We start from the raw sequence: 15,317 nt of genomic DNA on the forward strand, positions 1-15,317 counted from the left end.
TGGCTTATGTAACAGGTGCTTTTTTTAAAAAAAACATGCCCAATTGGATTGATGCAGGCTTAAGAGAGACACAAAAGCATTAGACTCTGAGATGTGGTTTGCATATAGCTCCCTATAAGGGTTGGGGAAATGTTTTCTTTTGTAAAACAAACAAACAAACAAACATATAAAAGTGATGTGTGAATGCTACCTATATTCTATTTCTTATGACAATTGCTGTACTGCTATTACTATTGAATTACTATTATTAAGACAAGGTTTATATTATTTCCCATTACTCTATTACTACTCCTATTTATTTCAAATCAATTTTAATCTGAATTGTTTTAAGTAAACAATTACAAAAAGTAAGGGCTATAAAGCAGTGTGAAGAAGTATATACTCTAAGTCTTAGTGCTATTTCTATTGCTGTACCATTTCAGACAAGTGACTATCCAGTCTTTTCTTTCAATGCAGTAGGAACAAGAACTGCATCAGCTACTACTGCTGAGGTGTAAACAAGGACCAAATATGCAAAGATATCGCTTTCCAGGCCTACTAGCTCACTTACCTGTTTTGTTAAAAGAAACAATGGCCTCTTCTCTTGGAAACATTTGGCTTATGTAACAGGTGCTTTTTAAAAAAAAACCATGTCCAATTGGATTGATGCAGGCTTAAGAGAGACACAAAAGCATTAGACTCTGAGATGTGGTTTGCATATAGCTCCCTATAAGGGTTGGAGTTCAAAAGCTGTGAAGGGCACCATGTGCTCATTCTTCCAAAATTATTAATAGCGCAGAAGGAGAACATTTTATGCTTAAAGGTTGGCTATCCCTGCAACTATGCATTTCAGATGATCAGACACTAATTGCAATAATTAAACATGCCATTATTTATGCCACTCTCACACTAATTCTTAGAGTGGTTCCATTAGATTAATTGAAGTTAATAAATGATACATTTTATGACAGCTTTGAGAAATCTGTAACCCTTCAGATGTGGCTGAATTTCAATTCCAGGCAGGACTACGCCAGGCCTAGTAATTCAATAATATATGGAAATGCATAGGTTCCCTTTCATTATTTTACAGGTATATTGTCTCTTATGGCTCTCTCTCTCTCTCTCTCTCTCTCTCTCTCTCTCTCTCTCTCTCTCTCTCTCTCTCTCTCTCTCTCTCTATATATATATATATATATATATATATATATATATATATATATATATATATATATATATATATATATATATATATATATATATATATATATATATATATATATATATATATATATATACACACAGTGGTGGGATTCAGCCAGTTCGCACCACTTGGAGAACCGGTTGTTAACTTTCTTAGGAAACAGTCAATATAAATTGTAAGGATACCAGCAACAAGGTTACAGTCATACAGTCATAAGTAGGAGGAGATGGGTGATAGGAATAATAAGAAGATTAATAGTAATGCAGACTTAATAACTAGTTTGACAGTGTTGAGGGAATTATTTGTTTAGCAGAGTGATGGCATTTGGGAAAAAATTGTTCTTGTGTCTAGTTGTTCTGGTGTTCAGTGCTCTATAGCATCGTTTTGAGGGTAGGAGTTGAAACAGTTTATGTCCAGGATGCGAGGGGTCAGTAAATATTTTCCCTTTTTGACTTGTGCAGTATACAGGTCCTCAATGGAAGGCAGGTTGGTAGTAATTGTTTTTTCTGCAGTTCTAATTATCCTCTGAAGTCTGTGTCTGTGTCTCATGTATTGTTCCTGGACCTTTTTTACATGGTTCCTTGTCTTACTGGTTCTGTATACTTCTTTTCATCTCTTTTGGACCAACCACTCATTCTAAAGGGGAAAAAATGTATTTGCCTGCTGCACGGCTTGCTGGTAACTGCTGAGCTCAAAAGCATACAGCTCCTCAATTCTTCTGCTACACCTGTGTCAAGGTTGCAGTTTTATTGCCAACTCTGCCATGCTGACACTGAGGACAAGGTTCAAGTGGCGGGGGGGGGGGGAGAGAGAATGCAGCAGAGGTGCCTGCTCCTCCATGGTTTAGGACAGGGTCTCCAACCTTGGCAACTTTAAGACTTGTGGATTAACTCCCAGAATCCTCAGCCAGCATAGCTGTCTGGGGAGTTCTGGGTGTTGAAGGAGACCCCTGGTTTAGAAAGCATCTTCTTATACGTTGTAACTTAGGTAGCTTCTTCAACATTGTCTCAAAGTCTCTATTCATTAGCACTTTGATGAAGGCTCCTGTCCAGCAAACTGAGACTGTTCTTTCAACTTATTTGATGCCCACCTATTGGGTAAATCTTCTGTTTGGGCTGGCTGCCTTAAACAGCAAAATTCAAGCGCCTGGCAGGTGACCATCCCTGTCTGGCAGGTTTCATTTGATGTGTGTCAAGTTGTGAAGGCCAATTTAATCTGTTTCTCTAAAGATAACAAAGGCTTTTTAGAATTACTCTATGGTTTGGTCAAAGGAACAGTGTATAGCAGCATGTTTTTATATAGAAATAGTATTGGTAGTTTATGAACCAGATCCCCAACTGCTCCAATTTCCCGTTGTTCCTTTGAAAACAATTGTGTCAAATTTAAAATTTGCCTTTGCAAATGGACGGAATACCTTTTTCCTCCAGATTTGGCTATAATAGGAATGCATGCTACTTGTTGAGCCTATCAAACCCAGCCAGCTGTTTTTAGTATAAAGTTAAGACAGCCATGCTTTTCTTCACTGTGCAAATCAAAACAGTAGGTGAATTCTTTAATTATCTTCTTATTTCCTTCTGCTGTTTTTTCTAAAAGACAGTCAGTTGTTTCTGTTATTTAAAGTAGCCATATCTAGGAGGAAAAATATTTGTACAGATAGCAGCTCAAATCAATATAACAGTATCTTGTTTGCAATGTGGCTAACGACTGACAATGTGTATTTTGTCTCTTTAACTGTTCAGTATTTTCCACTAAGCTTTTCCTTTCATGAATATATACAGTATTTATTTATGAAAATAAATCTCTTATATTAAGATTTCTCTCTGCATTATTTTGTTCATGGCTTCTTTGGGGATCAACTAATTTAAAGTCCAAAACCAAACTTAGCATACAATAATGTTAACCTCTCACTCATTGTGTTAGGCAGTCGATCACTTTGAACTTGGGGTGGAGGGTGGGGAGACCAGTTCCATGAGGTTTTATGCATGTGTGTATGTCCAGAATACAACATGAGGATGTATGTTTTTCAAGTGTGCTTTACGCTGAACTTACATTCTAGATATACTGCAAGACAATGGTGTGTTGCCTCCAATTAACAAGGTTTGCATAGTGCGTAGCCAGGCATTAACAATTGTCCTGCAGACATTTCTGAGTACAATTTTTACAGGCACTTGCCAATTGTCAAAACTTACTGGGGTTAATAAGGATTGGAGTTCAAAAGCTGTGAAGGGCACCATGTGCTCATTCTTCCAAAATTATTAATAGCGCAGAAGGGAGAACATTTTATGCTTAAAGGTTGGCTATCCCTGCAACTATGCATTTCAGATGATCAGACACTAATTGCGCAATAATTAAACATGCCATTATTTATGCCACTCTCACACTAATTCTTAGAGTGGTTCCATTAGATTAATTGAAGTTAATAAATGATACATTTTATGACAGCTTTGAGAAATCTGTAACCCTTCAGATGTGGCTGAATTTCAATTCCAGGCAGGACTACGCCAGGCCTAGTAATTCAATAATATATGGAAATGCATAGGTTCCCTTTCATTATTTTACAGGTATATTGTCTCTTATGGCTCTCTCTCTCTCTCTCTCTCTCTCTCTCTCTCTCTCTCTCTCTCTCTCTCTCTCTCTCTCTCTCTCTCTCTATATATATATATATATAAATATAAATATAAATATAAATATAAATATAAATATAAATATAAATAAAAATATAAATATAAATATAAATATATATATATATATAAATATAAATATTTTCCCTTTTTGACTTGTGCAGTATACAGGTCCTCAATGGAAGGCAGATTGGTAGTAATTGTTTTTTCTGCAGTTCTAATTATCCTCTGAAGTCTGTGTCTGTGTCTCATGTATTGTTCCTGGACCTTTTTTACATGGTTCCTTGTCTTACTGGTTCTGTATACTTCTTTTCATCTCTTTTGGACCAACCACTCATTCTAAAGTGGAAAAAATGTATTTGCCTGCTGCACAGCTTGCTGGTAACTGCTGAGCTCAAAAGCATACAGCTCCTCAATTCTTCTGCTACAGCTGTGTCAAGGTTGCAGTTTTATTACCAACTCTGCCATGCTGACACTGAGGACAAGGTTCAAGTGGCGGGGGGGGGGGGAGAGAGAATGCAGCAGAGATGCCTGCTCCTCCATGGTTTAGAACAGGGGTCTCCAACCTTGGCAACTTTAAGACTTGTGGACCAACTCCCAGAATCCCTCAGCCAGCAAAGCTGGCTGAGGAATTCTGGGTGTTGAAGGAGACCCCTGGTTTAGAAAGCATCTTCTTATACGTTGTAACTTAGGTAGCTTCTTCAACATTGTCTCAAAGTCTCTATTCATTACCACTTTGATGAAGGCTCCTGTCCATGAAACTGAGGCTGTTCTTTCAACTTATTTGATGCCCACCTATTGGGTAAAACTTCTGTTTGGGCTGGCTGCCTTAAACAGCAAAATTCAAGCGCCTGGCAGGTGACCATCCCTGTCTGGCAGGTTTCATTTGATGTGTGTCAAGTTGTGAAGGCCAATTTAATCTGTTTCTCTAAAGATAACAAAGGCTTTTTAGAATTACTCTATGGTTTGGTCAAAGGAACAGTGTATAGCAGCATGTTTTTATATAGAAATAGTATTGGTAGTTTATGAACCAGATCCCCAACTGCTCCAATTTCCCGTTGTTCCTTTGAAAACAATTGTGTCAAATTTAAAATTTGCCTTTGCAAATGGACGGAATACCTTTTTCCTCCAGATTTGGCTATAATAGGAATGCATGCTACTTGTTGAGCCTATCAAACCCAGCCAGCTGTTTTTAGTATAAAGTTAAGACAGCCATGCTTTTCTTCACTGTGCAAATCAAAACAGTAGGTGAATTCTTTAATTATCTTCTTATTTCCTTCTGGTGTTTTTTCTAAAAGACAGTCAGTTGTTTCTGTTATTTAAAGTAGCCATATCTAGGAGGAAAAATATTTGTACAGATAGCAGCTCAAATCAATATAACAGTATCTTGTTTGCAATGTGGCTAACGACTGACAATGTGTATTTTGTCTCTTTAACTGTTCAGTATTTTCCACTAAGCTTTTCCTTTCATGAATATATACAGTATTTATTTATTTATGAAAATAAATCTCTTATATTAAGATTTCTCTCTGCATTATTTTGTTCATGGCTTCTTTGGGGATCAACTAATTTAAAGTCCAAAACCAAACTTAGCATACAATAATGTTAACCTCTCACTCATTGTGTTAGGCAGTCGATCACTTTGAACTTGGGGTGGAGGGTGGGGAGACCAGTTCCATGAGGTTTTATGCATGTGTGTATGTCCAGAATGCTACATGAGGATGTATGTTTTCAGTTCGCGACGGAATGTCCGAAGGTCAGATATCTGGCGTAAGCCCGGGGAGTTCGTTCCAGAGTGTGGAGCCCCACAGAGAAGGCCCGTCCTGGGGGCCGCCAGCCGACATTGTTTGGCGGATGGCACCCTGAGGAGTCCCTCTCTGTGAGAGCGTACGGGTCGGTGGGAGGCATGTGGTAGCAGCAGGCGGTCCCGTAAGTACCCAGGTCCTAAGCCATGGAGCGCCTTAAAGGTCGTGACTAACACCTTAAGTGCACCCGAGAGGCCACAGGTAGCCAGGGCAGCCTGCGCAGGAGAGGTGTTACATGGGAGCTGCGTGCAGCTCCTCTATCACCAGCGGCTGCATTCTGACTAACTGAAGCCCCCGGACGCACTTCAAGGGGAGCCCCATGTAGAGAGCATTACAATAATCCAAGCGAGAGGTAACGAGCGCGTGAGTGACCGTGCATAAGGCATCCCGATCAAGGAAGGGGCGCAACTGCCGAACCAGGCGAACCTGGTGGAAGGCCCTCCTGGAGACGGCCGTCAAATGATCTTCAAACGACAGCCGATCATCCAGGAGGACACCCAAGTTGCGCACCCTATCCTTTGGGGCCAATAACTCGCCCCCAACAGCCAGCCGCGGTTGCAGCTGGCTGAATCGGGATGCCGGCATCCACAGCCACTCCGTCTTGGAGGGATTAAGCTTGAGCCTGTTTCTCCCCATCCAGACCCGTACGGCCTCCAAACACCGGGACAGCACTTCAACAGCTTCATTGGGGTGGCCCGGGGTGGAAAAGTACAGCTGGGTGTCGTCAGCGTACTGCTGGTATCTCACCCCAAAGCCACTGATGATCTCACCCAGCGGCTTCATATAGATGTTGAACAGCAGGGGCGAGAGGATCGACCCCTGCGGGACCCCACAAGTGAGGCCCCTCGCGGTCGACCTCTGCCCCCCCGTCAACACCGTCTGCGACGGTCGGAGAGATAGGAGGAGAACCACCGATATACGGTGCCTCCCACTCCCAATCCTCCAACCGGCGCAGCAGGATACCATGGTCGATGGTATCAAAAGCCGCTGAGAGGTCTAACAGGACCAGAGCAGAGGAATAACCCCTGTCCCTGGCCCTCCAGAGATCATCCACCAATGCGACCAAAGCCGCTCTGTGCTGTATCCGGTCGGAAACCGGACTGGAACGGGTCCAGATAGACATCTTCATCCAGGTACTGGGGTAGCTGTCGAGCCACAGCACTCTCTACAACCTTCGCAACAAAGCAAAGATTGGAGATCGGACGATAGTTACTTAAAATAGCTGGGTCCAGAGAAGGTTTTAAGGAGGGTCTCACCACCGCCTCTTTCAAGGCGGCGGGAAAACTCCTCCAACAAAGAAGCATTGATAATCCTCTGAGCCAGCCTCGTGTCACCTCCTGAGTAGCCAGTACCAGCCAGGAAGGGCACGGGTCCAGTAAACATGTCGTGGCATGGAGCCTCCCCAATAACCTGTCCACGTCCTCGGGAGCCACAGGATCAAACTGATCCCAAACAGACTCAACAAGACGTGCCTCCTCTCCCCCGCTTGGATCATCCCAAATTCGGTCCAGATCGTCCCGAGCTGAGCGATTTTATCGTATAGATAACCACTAAACTCCTCGGCACGCCCCTGCAAGGGTCATCCGCACCTCCTGATGAAGGAGGCGGGTCACCAAACAGGGCGGCCGGGCGGTTATCTGCCGACGCAATGAGGGTGGGCGTAGTACGCCTCGCCTCCCCATTGCCACTAGGTAGGTCCTAGTATAGGACCCAACTAGTGTCCGATCAGCTTCGGAGCGACTGGACCTCCAGGTGCTCTCTAGGCGTCTTCGCCGGCGTTTCATCTCCCTCAGCCTCGGAGAACCAAGGGGCCAGACGAGACCTACGCCGGGTCAGAGGCCGCAAAGGCGACACGGTCCAAGGCCCCGCCGCCTGTTCCCAGGCCGCGACGAGTTCCTCAGTCGTGCCGTGGGCCAGATCCTCAGGAAAGGCCCAAGCTCCGTCAGGAACCTCTCAGGGTCCATCAGGCGCCTGGGACGGAACCAACGATAGGTTCCGCCTCCCGCGATGGTGAATGGCGGTTCGAAGTCTAGGCGAAGGAGAAAATGATCGGACCATGACATTGGTTCTGTTACTAAATCATCTAGTACCAGATCATTTAACCACTGACCAGAGATATAAATCAAGTCCAGCGTGCCTCCCCCCATGTGCGTAGGGCCATCATTTACTCGAGTCAGGTCTAAGGCCGTCATGGAAGCCTCAAACTCCCGAGCTGCCGTTGATGACAAGCCAACTGACGGCAGGTTGAAATCCCCCATAACTATAAGTCTGGGGGTCTCAACCGCCACAGCGGCAAGCACCTCCAACAGCTCTGGCAGGGCTGTGGTCACGCAGCAAGGAGCCAGGTACGCGACCAACAAGCCCAACTGGCTCCTATGGCCCCACCGCACATAGAGGGATTCACAGCCGGCAATCTGAGGAACAGTGGCCTCCCTCGGCTCTAGATCTTCCTTAATAACAACCGCCACCCCCCCACCCCTACCTTGGGCCCTCGGCTGATGAAATGCTCGGAAACCTGGAGGACACATCTCAACGAGGGGAACCCCCCCCTCTGGGCCCAACCAGGTCTCCGTAATGCCCATAAGGTCCGCGGACCCCGCCTGAATAAGATCGCAGATCAGGGGGGCCTTGTTAACCACGGACCGGGCATTACACAACATCAGCCGAAGGTCCAAGCTCTGAGGATCATGGCCACCTGAGGAACGGGTGGGGGCTGGGGGGCCGGAGCACGCGATCGCATTTAGACATCGAACACGTGCTCCCAACTCTCGATACGGCCCCCCCCGCCATATCTGCCCCTCCCACTTACCGTACAGATCGAAAAGCCCTCTGAACCTGGAACATCGCCCTCCCCCGCCGCCTTCGGACAAGATGGCAAAGTGCAGCGAACTAGCACAGGGCTGGATCCCTCCCGACGGGTTTTCACCCCACCCGTCAGATCCCTCCTCCTTAAAACCCCTTATTAAAAAATCTATTTAAAAAACCCCATAAGTTCTTCTTGCTCGCGTGCCACCTCTCTGGGTCCCAAGACCCTTCGTTGAGGTAGGCCCTCGATAGCTTGGAGGGCCATTCTTACGAGGCGGGGGAACCTCGCAATCGTAGTAGTTCAGCGAGTGTATATCTCATGGAGCGGTAGTCCAGATAGTTGCGGTAAACGTGTCCATCCTAGGCCGTTCAGAGATGTATCCGTCGTAAACAAAGATCACCAAAGGCCCATAAAGATGGCCAACCATATGGGTCCAAGTCCGTAGGGGTCCGTGGGACCACAAGAATGAAAAGGTCTCCCACACACTCCCGGCTGCGCACCGTCACGGGACAGAGACCCGTGCAGTACGCTAATTGAAATAACGACGTCCATGCCCTCATGCCATCCATGTCTCCTCCTTAAGGCCAGCCGATTATGGTCTTAGTCCTGGGCCCATTTTTGGTCTTAGTCCTGGGCCCACTTAGTCCTGGGCCCATTTATGGCCCTAACAAGCCACAGAGCCAATGATGAAATTATGGAAGCCATCTCTCAGTTCCAGATGGAGAAGCGACTGAGGAAAAGTCAACCGCAGATGGCAATTACGGTGATTATGGCAGGCTGTGGCAAGAAACCAGCAATGGGGAGCAAACGATGTTCCGGTCCCCAAGGAGGGAAAAAGGGAGGGGGGGATGTCCAAGCCGTACAAGTCGTACAAGTCCCATCCCGGCAGACGTGGTGAACGACGCCCCAAACCCGGCAGTCATGGCTAGCGACGCCCCAAACAGTGTTCGGGACGCTGCTCAGCCTCGTTGGTGTCCTTCCCCGGCCAGAACGGCTGGAAAACAGCTGAGTCACGCCGGGCGTCTTCTTGCGTCCCCCCCAACATGGCGGCCGCCATTCGCTGCCGTTCGCTGCTTATTAGCATACTCCGGCCCCGTACTCGGCAACCGAGAGTCCAATGAGGCCCAAAGACCTCGCTCCCGGCTGCCGAGAAGATGACAGAGCCGGGCCGGAGTACCAGCAGCTAGGCAAGCGACGGGAAGGCATCACGGCCCAAGGATTCACCAGCCGCACTCTCCGTGAGTATTCAAAACGCCGCCATAACGCGCACGCGCAGAAGAAGAAGCTATGCAGCTCACCAGCTCAAATCCCCCTGCAACACAGACTAAATTGAGCACAACCAAGCCCCCACCCAAACAGGACACACCCCCAGCCAATCAGAGCACAAAAAAACCTCCATCCAATCAGAGCACAGCCAAGCTCCCACCCAATCAGTTCAAACCCCCACTAGCAGTTAAAAGGAAGAAACAGCTGCGATCACACATTGCTCCCAGAAGCACGAAGCTGAAGCCTGAAGATGACGAATGAGACTTCATCGAAACGTTGCCAAGACATTTCCAATTTTACACGGGAGAAAACCCGAACAACCAAAGACCTACACACACACACACACACACACACACACACACACACACACACACACACACATATATATATATATATATATATATATATATATATATATATATATATATATATATATATATATATGAATGATGAAAATGAAGCTCACTATCATCATGGACATACCTCAATCCACATTTAAAATAAATAAAAGCAATAGCAAAATTTTGGAAGTGATCAGTTCCTAACATGAAATGCCAGCAAATCAGCTGGCAAAACATGATTACAAAACGTTCAGAAATTAATGATAGGCATCATATATAGTTCTCTGACTAAGATGCTGAGCTTGTCAATCGAAAGGTCAGCAGTTCAGTGATTCGAATCCTTAGTGCCCCATAAGGGATGAGCTCCCATTACTTGTCCCAGCTTCTGCCGACCTAGCAGTTCGAAAGCACGTAAAAAATGCAAGTAGAAAAATAGGAACCACGTTGGGTGGGAAGGTAACAGCGTTCCATGCGCCTTTGATGTTTAGTCATGCCGGCCACATGACCACAGAAATGTCTTCAGGACAGCAGTGGCTCTTTAGCTTTGAAACGGAGATGAGCACTTCCCCCTAGTGTTGGGAACAACTAGCACATATGTGCAAGGGGAACCTTTACCTTTACCTTATAGTACTGTGTATACTGTAATTAAGTAGCACTGCCTAGTTTGACTGACTGCAGGATTGTGGTCACAACCATGGAGATGGCTAACTTAAAGCAGGTTGATTTCCGGAGGTAAATTTAGCTAAGACAAGCATAAGCAAAATACAGTGAACCTGATGGCCTTAAACATGCAACTGTTTTAAAAATCACGGCTTCTTTTTAAAATCCCCAACCCTCCTGCAGCTCTTCAAAAAATAATATGACAGGAGAATGAAAGACTGTCCTTTTTCTGAAATGCATCACTGGATTTTAATTTTGGCAGCTAAAAATACTTGATAGTATTGGGGCTATTCTTTCACAGTCAATGAATAGTGGTAATTTGAATACTTTTTAACTTCAGCCATGAGTCAGTGAATTGGAACTCTTTCCAGAGGCTTTAAATGGCTTTTTTTTTTTTTGGATTTCCCCATCTCAAAATTGAGGATGACCCTGAGAAAAATGGGAACCGGGTGACAATTTTTTACCCGTATGATGGATCTATTGTTACCCAAACTTCCATAAGATATAAAACTGTATACCAAATGGGAGAATAAGTTATGTAGAACTAAATACACCAGTCGTTTTATTCACACCGAGCCAACACTAATGCCAGTCTATCAGTGCTGGTACTGAAGATCTCATACAGACTTGCTTCATGCATCTGACTAACTGAGTGCAATTTAATATCTGTTTACTATATAAGTGTAATGGCATGTGTGGACGACCTTGGGGAATGAGGGAAAGAGATGCTGTCTAGGAAACAATTAGACAAGAGAGAGGCAAGAGTCCCCAGTGGCTTAAAGGTCAGATAAAGAAATGGAGGGAAGGACCTGCCTTAATAGATCAAGCAGTTAAAAATGGGGCTGGGAAGCTTATACTTTCAGACTTGCAAGATTCTGTTAATGTAGCCTTACAGTAAAGTAGAATTAGTCCATCGGCTTGTGTTTCCTGTTCTGGTTTACCTGAGAAGGCTAACAATAAGCTATTGTTGGCTGTGTTCTTACTCCATGCGATGCTACACTAGATAATGACTCAGTATGAAGCCAAACATTAAGAAAGATCCAACCTTCTCAGATCTTTCTGGGGAGCTAATTACAAACCTGTCTTGATCCACTGGGATCAAGAAATGGAACAGGCTCTTACCATTAGCCGTAAACCCAAAAAAAGCACAATGAACTTCTACTGTAAACTCACAGAAACAATAACAGGAAACAGTAAATAGACAAGAGAGAGAGAGATGAACTATTTGCATGCAGATTGCCAACAATATTGACAATGTTGGTAAGAAAATATATGAAGTAAAAATGGCTCTTTTTAAAAAAAATAAAGGCACCAATCCTTTCATTAGTCTACATGATTATGAAGTATAACATGAATGAAACTGCCCATTTTAGAGTCATTGCTTAATGTAAAATATTTTGGATAGGTTGATAAATTGTATCAAAAGACAATATTCACAATACTGGAATATTTTGACTCTATTTATTCCTGCATTGAAATTCCTGATGATTATAGAATAGAATTCTTTATTGGCCAAGTGAGATTGGTCACACAAGGAATTTGTCTTGGTGCATATGCTCTCAGTGTACATAAAAGAAAAGATATGTTCATCAAGAATCATAAGGTACAACACTTAATGATAGTCATAGGGTACAAATTTAACACTTAATGATATAACACTTAATAACAGTCATAGGGTACAAATAAGCAATCAAATCATATTAGGAAACAGTCAATATAAATTGTAAGGATACCAGCAACAAGGTTACAGTCATAGAGTCACAAGTGGAAGGAGATGGGTGATGAGAATGATGAGAAGATTAATAGTGATGCAGACTTAGTAACTAGTTTGACAGTGTTGAGGGAATTATTTGTTTAGCAGAGTGATGGCGTTCTTTTTATGTTTTATGTTAAAAAAACAAAATATATTTCTAAACCAGTTCTCTGAAAATTCTAGATTTTAATTTGTATATTAAGCATTAACTCAATGATACATGGGAATTATTTTTTTTATTCACAATTTCGTGAGAGTACATATCTTTTTTTTTAGACTTTGATTCACTGTTGACTTTTGGTGACTATGTGAACAAGTCCCTGCAGGTTTATTTTGGCATTTTTTTAAAAAAAAAGTGGCTTGCCATTGCCTCTTTACCAGGGCTGAACGAGAAGGACTGGCCCAAGCTGTCTTTCTGCCTAAGGCAGAATTAGAACTCACAGTCTCCTGGTTTCTAGCCAGCTTTTACCAAGGAACCAAATTGACTTCACATATGCTTATAGAGATAGATAAATTGTAAACACATCACTTTTTCCATCAAAGCATGGGCATTCTCATTATACAGTATTTGTTTTAACACCAAATCATGCTATAGCAGTGGTGAAATTCAGCTGGCTCTATCCGGATCACACAATCCAGTAGCGCTGGGGATGGGAGGCTCCGCCCACTCACCTAGATGTCATCACATCCCATTTTTGACCCTCTGTGCATGCGTAGAAGGCTCTGTGCATGTGTGGAAGAGACACGCATGAGCATAGCGAACCGGTAGCGAAGGTAAGTGAATACCATCCCTGTGCTATAAGTTTAAGAACTTAATATAATATAATAACAGAGTTGGAAGGGACCTTGGAGGTCTTCTTGTCCAACCCCCAGCTTAGGCAGGAAATCCTACACCACTTATTTATACCTTTATCTGAAACCTCACCATGCCCTATGTGATTAATTGCATGCTGGAGTAAAATACACCATTTTTAAGTTACATAAATGCTAGACCACTTTTTATATTTCACACATCAAAATTTTATGTGACCATAATTTAAAACTGCAGATCTATAATGAGGTGTAAAATGGTAAAGAAATAAAATAAATATAACACAATGTAGGCTTAAAAAAAGAAAGCAAAGAGTTAATACTGAAAGTGACAAAATGAATATGCTAATAAAACAAGTTGAAATTTGAATTAGAAGATGGATTGCTGAAGGGTAGTTAAAATGAAATAAAATTAGTATTCCTTCTGTAATGGGTTACATCAATGACTGTCGAATATAATCCATCATCATGAGCCAAATAAAGAAGCAAACTTTGCTTCTGGGGAAATGATCAGGTAGGTGCCATTTAAATATTTTCATCTGTAGGCATCCTAAATAGATATACCAAGCAGTTAATTTAATGAAATATGGTTTTGCTGTCTAGGTTTTCAGACAGATCCCTAGTACACTTAGGGATTGCTGGCTTGGTTTACATGGTTCAACTCAAATTTTTCAAATCTCTGTGTGAACCACTTGTGGTTTTTTTATATATATATATATATATATATATATATATATATATATATATATATATATATTTTCTGAGGTTTTCGCGGGTGTTTGTATGTAGGTCTTTGGTTATGCGGGTTTTCTCCCCGTATTGGAGGTGTCTTGGCGATGTTTGACGAAGTCTCATTCGTCATCTTCAGGCTTCAGCCGTGCTCCCAGAAGCAAAGCTGAAGCCTGAAGATGACGAATGAGACTTCGTCAAACGCCGCCAAGACACCTCCAATTTTACGTGGAGAAAACCGAATAACAAAGACATATATATATATATATATATATATATATATATATATATATATATATATATATATATATATATATATATATATATATATATATATATATATAATTTATCATTATAGTTTTCTGTCAATAGGCTAAGCAGGACAAACCTTCAAAGTATCTAAAATGGAATTGCAAAAGGATGAGTGACTGCTCTTGCATTAATCTGAGGGGAAAGTGAAGAAAATTGGATTTCATTTGGGTCCATGGTTAAGCTCCTAGTTTGATGACTTGGAAAGAAGCACCTAGGCATATTTTTGACAACGGTTTCCCTCACTTCTAATATTATATGATGTATGCCAAGGCTTTCGTTGATTAAGCCAGCTCATTTATAATTTTTTTTCATGAATTCATTTTGGCGATGGTGGCTATTACTGGTAAGAATTGCTCAAAAATCTGACTGACACATCCGGGAATCTGGATTTTCTGTACTATGAAAGATATGCAAACACAATAGTAAAGCCAAAAATGAAATAACATGGGACTAAGTAGAAGAGACAGACTGTCCCACTGTTATCACTTTGGGGTTAGTATTTAATTTGTCTCCGTTGCATGTTGAATGACAGAAGGCAACATTTTGGCTGATCTGGCATGCTAAGGAGAGCCAGCCTTAGGTGGTACTTGGATTGGGACTATCCGGGAAATCCAAGAATATAGACTAGACCAGGAACGTTTTAAAAAATCCTAAAAAAAACATATTTGAAACAATTTCAAATATTTGTTCATATAAGCCACCAAGAATCATGCTTAGTTCTAAGAGTATGGTATTGTGATTTGTAAGTAGAGATCCTTGAGGACAGTATTTTTCAAACATGGCAACTTTAAGATGCGTGTGGTCTTCAATATTGAAAACCAATCTTCCTTATCCTAGAATTCTCCAGGAAATTTCTCACAATTCGGCTGAAACCTCAAGTTTGCAATTGTAGAAATTAAGCTCATTAACCGACAATTCCAAGATAATGTTGTTTTTTCTACAAAGACTATACATTCTGTTAAAAGTTGTAGGTGTTTCATCTTAACCTTTGCAAGAGTTTGCTGTTTTACAGTTTGACATGGATCCTAGAATAG

This window comes from Ahaetulla prasina, chromosome 1, assembly GCF_028640845.1.
Source record: "Ahaetulla prasina isolate Xishuangbanna chromosome 1, ASM2864084v1, whole genome shotgun sequence".
NCBI lineage: Eukaryota > Metazoa > Chordata > Lepidosauria > Squamata > Colubridae > Ahaetulla > Ahaetulla prasina.